The 5,718-nt window shown below is 36.5% G+C and overlaps 1 non-coding gene across 1 annotated transcript; it reads right to left on the bottom strand.

The window, feature by feature from the left end:
* Nucleotides 1-1,314: 1,314 nt before the first annotated feature.
* On the bottom strand, nucleotides 1,315-1,421 carry LOC144304216 (U6 spliceosomal RNA). Its single transcript, XR_013371162.1, has one exon. It is a non-coding gene; the product is annotated as a U6 spliceosomal RNA (small nuclear RNA).
* Between the last annotated feature and the right edge of the window lie 4,297 nt (nucleotides 1,422-5,718).

Raw genomic sequence — 5,718 nt, 5'->3', positions numbered from 1 at the left:
AAGCCCAAGATGGTTTGGGAAGATTTATTACAAAACAAGATTTCATAGAGCAGATCATATGGTGATGCTGTTAATGTTATTAAGCACTGAACCAAGGTTCTTAAATAGAGACTAAATGTTTGTAATGTAAAAAAAATTACATATTTACAATTGTGAATATATTTTTTTAAAAAAGTGTTGAAAAAATGCTTCTGGAAGAATCAGGCTGACCAAAGACCAAAACTAATTCTAGAGTTTTCATCAGTGACAGGTATGTGGGAGATTGTTTTGAAGTAATGGAGGAGTAATCACAATGGGGAAGATAGATTCAGGAGAAATAAAAAAATTCCCAAGGTAAAATCATGGAAAGTCACAGTAACTATTTAATAGGAACCAATATTGTAAGTATTAAATTCCTGGATATTGCTCATCTGGAAGGAGAATATAAAAATTATTTTTATGCTTACACAAATGTTTGGCATATAACTTCATCCCAAACAATATTAGCACCTTGAACATTTGCTATTTATAATCTTGCATAATTTGCTTATGAATTTACATTGCCCTTTTGGAGTAACCTAAAGCCAAGCATCATTCCTGAAGAGGTAAGATATCAAATATCATACTCAAGGAAGGTAGAAGCAAACCCAGTCTAGAAATAATGAAAGAATGTGAGAATTGAATCCAGAAGTGAATAATCCCACTTGGAAGAGAGTTCATGAAGAATTATTGACAAACTTGGGGTTTGGTAAATGCCGAACATATTAGACTAAGTGATTTCTTATTTCGCTCTTTACTCCAGAATTCTGTAATTGTTTTTAAAAAAATTCAAATTTTATTTAAATTCAATTTGCCAAAATAGAGTATAACATCTGGTGCTCATCTCATCATGTACCCTCCTTAATGCCCAGTTACTCCTTCCCCCTACCCAAATCCCCTTCTGCAACTCTGTTTCCCAGAATTAGGAGTCTCTTATGGCTTGTTTTCCTTTCTAATTTTTTCCCACTCAGTTTCCCCCTTTCTTTATGGTCCCTTTCACCATTTCTTATATTCCACATATGAATGAAATCATATGATAATTCTTTCTCCTATTGACTTATTTCACTCAGCATCATACCCTCCAGTTCCATCCATGTTAACACAAATGGTGGGCATTCATCCTTTCTAATGGCTAAGTAATATTCCATTGTATCTATAGACCACATCTTCTTTGTCCATTCATCTGTTGCAGGACATTGTGGCTCCTTCCACAGATTGGCTATTGTGGCCACTGCTGCTATAAACATTGGGGTGCAGTTGTCCTGTCATTTCACTATATCTGTATCTTTGGGGTAAAAAAATATGGAACACTTCACAAATTTGCATGTCATCCTTGTGTAGGGGCCACATTAATCTTCTCTGTATTGTTCCAATTTTAGTATATGTGATGCTGAAGTGAGCATGAATTCCGTGATTTTAAGCATCAAAAGATAGGAATCTTTTCTTGTAGTGAAAACGATGATTCTTGGTGTTAATTAAGTTGTAGTGTTAGCTACTCTAATAGTTAAATACCGGATTTCAGTGGCCTAGCATAGTGCATTTATTTCTCAATCTTTCAATAGTCCCATTTCGGTAGCTCTAATTTGGAGGCCTAACTAGTATTTGGGGTGGGGTGCAGACCCTTCCCTATTCTAGGTCCTCTAAGACCTCTTCAATCAGATAGTAGATCCAAAGATCTTACATGGGAACTTCTTTTGTTTCAGGCTAATCGTGGCTTATGTCATTTATGTCCATATTTCATTGGCTAGAACTCAATCTTATCACACATTTAATTGCAACAGAAACTGGGAAGTATCATCTATTTGTGTGCTTGGGAAAAGATATGAGTTTGTGGGCATGTAGACAGTATCTACTCTACTTTTTGAGATAGGCAACAACAATTTTAGAGAATATTGAATTATGTCCTGTGTCAAGTAAGAAAATGTCACAAAAAAATCTAACAAATTTCCCTTGGTCTCTATTGTTGACTCTTCTGTTAAAAGTGCTTTTTATTTCTCCTTCATTACCACTGGCTGGTAATAAGATTAGAGTGTTTCTTTTAGAACAAGTATTTTCTTTTAGAATAAGATTAGAGTATTTCTCCTTCATTACCACTGGCTGGTAGACAGTGGTAAGAGAACTTGGGTATGGCGGTCTTAAGATGTAACCAAGATACCAATAGGAACTGCCTTTTTCTTACCTATTGCATCCCCATATGGTCAATTTGTTTTATTTTGTGTCATCCGAGATGCAGAACTCAGATCTTCCACATAAAAATTGGCTCACGCTAAAATATTAGTGAGAAATCTGGGCTTCATTTGAGCTATTGTAGAGGACAAGGAAGAATTTTTGGCATGCCACATTTCATATTCCTGTAAGACATCACTGGTTTCTTAAGTTCTTTCTTAGGGATCATGCCCATAGAGGTTTATTCTCTCTGGCCCTTCTCCCATATATCCATCAACTTAGCTCACTTTTCTTGCCCTCTCAAGTATTCCCCAGAAGCTCAAACTCCTCTGCTTCTATTAGGAAGAGTTGTTTTTCCCTTCCTTTTAAGCATTCGTGCCAGCTAATACCCAGACTTTCAGGACTTCACCTCCTTCCTTTTGTTTTCAGAAAAGTATTTTTCAAATAAAAATAGCTATCGCTCAATAAAAGGAATTTTCACATTTGCTCCTAAGATAATAAAAATCTCTCCACCTTTACAACGAGTCTATATTTTGTAAAAACTGAACTTGAACTGAGTATGTTTTGGTGTACAATTGAGGACCCCAGGATTGTAATGTCTGGGGCTAAGCATGGCCTTGAATAAAAGATATATCATTGATTAGAATTAGCCTGGAGGGTATTATGCTGAGTGAAGTAACTGGAGGGTATTATGCTGAGTGAAGTAAGCCAGTCGGAGAAGGACAAACATTATATGTTCTCATTCCTTTGGGGAATATAAATAATAGTGTAAGGGAATATAAGGGAAGGGGGAAGAAATGTGTGGGAAATATCAGAAAGGGAGACAGAACGTAAAGACTGCTAACTCTGGGAAACGAACTAGGGGTGTTGGAAGGGGAGGAGGGCGGGGGGTGGGAGTGAATGGGTGACGGGCACTGGGGGTTATTCTGTATGTTAGTAAATTGAACACCAATAAAAAAAAAAAAAAAAAAAAAAGAATTAACCTGTCCACCACTACTTGGTATTGCGGCACAGCTCTGGGACAATTAACATAGAAGGATGTCCTTCAAAGACATTAGAAGGTCAAAGTGGTTTTAGCTGTCCCTTGGACTTTTAGGTCAATGAGTGACCTGAGGGAAATGAGAGGCAACATAACAAAACGCTGAGCCTAAGTTTGGTCCTTGGTTCAGGAATCCTTATTACATATGGTGCCACGTGGGTGCCCTGGAGGTTCTTTCAATCTTACTAGGTATAAAAAGTTAACTGCTTGTTGGCAGGAAGTAGCATTTATGAAGCTGGAAGATGCCCCGGGGCAGGGCTTTCTTATATTAATCTTTTCAGACACAGCATCAACTTCCTGAGACATAGAATTTGATATCCAAACATTGGAAGAACAGAGTTTATGAATATTTATGCCTAAGCATGGATTCTGCTGAGCACTGTGGCTTGTTTGTGTGGGCATGTCTTTAGCTGGTACCATCATGCCATCCCAGGGGTATGCTATGACCCACAAATTAGGGTAGAAACTGGTAGATGTAACTCCTGTTCTGTTACTGCATGTGCATATCTGAGAATAGTAGAATTTTCCCAGAGCATTTGTAAATCTAGGTCATGGTAGATTCCCAATTGTTAGAAATCACATCTTCATATCTGTTGTGGTCTAGGACAATGATTCCAGACTGCACATGCCTAAGTGCTACTCTACTCGAGGTAGAATTAATTGTTGAGAACATATCACAAGAATTCTTTATTTGTGGGTCATAGCATGAATAACCTGTCACATAGAAAATACTATATAATGTTAGCTAATGGAGTAGATAAAGCTGGCTTTTAGTAATATATTATCTTCTCTCCTTCCTGACACATAGAAGACTACTCCTCAGCTCCCTCGCTGTTTAATAGAGTTGTGCCTCTAGACTTGATGAATGACATGTGAGCAGAAGTGATGCATATCTGGAATATAAGAAATAGTGAAAGGGACCATAAGGAAAAGGAAGGAAACTGAGTGGGGGAAAAACTAGAGAGGAAGACAAACCATGAGGGACTTCTAACTCTGGGAAACAAACAAAGGGTTGCAGAAAGGGAGGGGTTGGGGGGATAGGGTGATCAGGGGACAGGTACTAAGGAGGGCATTTGAGGGGAAGAGCACTGGGTGTTATACTACATGTTGGCAAATTGAATTTAAACTAAAAAATAAATAAAAAATTAACATTTGAAAAAAAAAAAGAAGTGATGCATATCACTTTGAGGCAGAGTTAGTGAAAAGGCCATTCTCAATTCTTAATCTTTCTTTCCCTACTGGTCATGAAGGAGGCCTCAGGTTGAGATGAAAGAGGCAACACATCAAAGCAGTCTGGATCACGGGAACGTCTATGTAACATAGCTGCCCCAGAACAACTCCTGAACCTGCAGTGACCTTTGTATAAAAGAAGAAAGTAACTTTTATTTGAGATTTGACTTTTTTCCCTCTCTTTTCTTTTTTTCTTTTCTTTTCTCTTCTTTTCTTATAGCTGTATAACCTAGACTTTCCTGACTAATACAGCTATTATGGTTATTATTTCTAAAGACGCTCTTATTTAACTAGCACTCAATTTTTTTGGAATGCTGTTTTACAATAAATAATTTAAAATTTGGAGTGATCATCGATTTTTTTTTAAATGCTCACATCCAATTACCAATTCTTTTAGAATTCTCCTTTGAAAGATATCCAATTCCAATTTTTTTTCACTATTTTTAAACCATCTTAATCTATTTTCTGGATTACTACAATAGCCTTTTTTGTCCAGATAAGGAAAATTTATTAAGGTTTTAATTTTAATTCCAGTATGTTAACATATAGTGTTATGTTAGTTTCACGTGTACAATATTATAATTCAACAATTGTTTTATAGAAAATTCCATACATTACTCAGTGCTCATCATGATAAGTGTACTCTTAATCTCCTTCACCTATTTTATCCATCCCCTCTCCACCTCCCCTCCGGTAACCATCAGTTTATGCTCTATAGTTAAGAGTCTTTTGGCGGGCTTATCTCTCTCTCTTTTTTTCCCTTTTGTTCATTTATTTTATTTCTTAAATTCCACATATGAGTGAAATCATATAGTATTTGTTTTTCCCTGACTGACTTATTTTGCTTAATGTTATATTCTCTAGCTCCATCCATGTTGTTGCAAATGAAGAAGATTTCATTCTTTTTTGGTGGCTGAGTAATATTCCTTGGTGTTTATATATGCCATATCCTCTCTCTCCATTCATAAATCAATGAATACTTGGGCTATTTCCAAAATGTGGCTGTCACTACAGAAGTCTCTTAACTTATCATCTGCATTCTCTCAAACCTCCTTGCAATCACTCAGCACCACCACCATCCTTATTCTATGCTAAATAAAGCAGCTAGGGATCCTTTTAAAAGGTGAGTCAGATTGTGTTACTTCTTCTTTCCAAACTTCCAAAAGCTTTCCATTTCACTTAATATAATAGTTAAAGTCAGTCTTTACAAATGTCTTCAAGTCCTACCAATAGCTTTTTGGTGAGTTATATTTTGACCATTCTCT

Source organism: Canis aureus, chromosome 2 (genome assembly GCF_053574225.1).
Source record: "Canis aureus isolate CA01 chromosome 2, VMU_Caureus_v.1.0, whole genome shotgun sequence".
Lineage (NCBI taxonomy): Eukaryota > Metazoa > Chordata > Mammalia > Carnivora > Canidae > Canis > Canis aureus.
The sequence above is the reverse complement of the archived record's forward strand: the minus strand, read 5'-3'. Positions and strand labels throughout refer to the sequence as shown.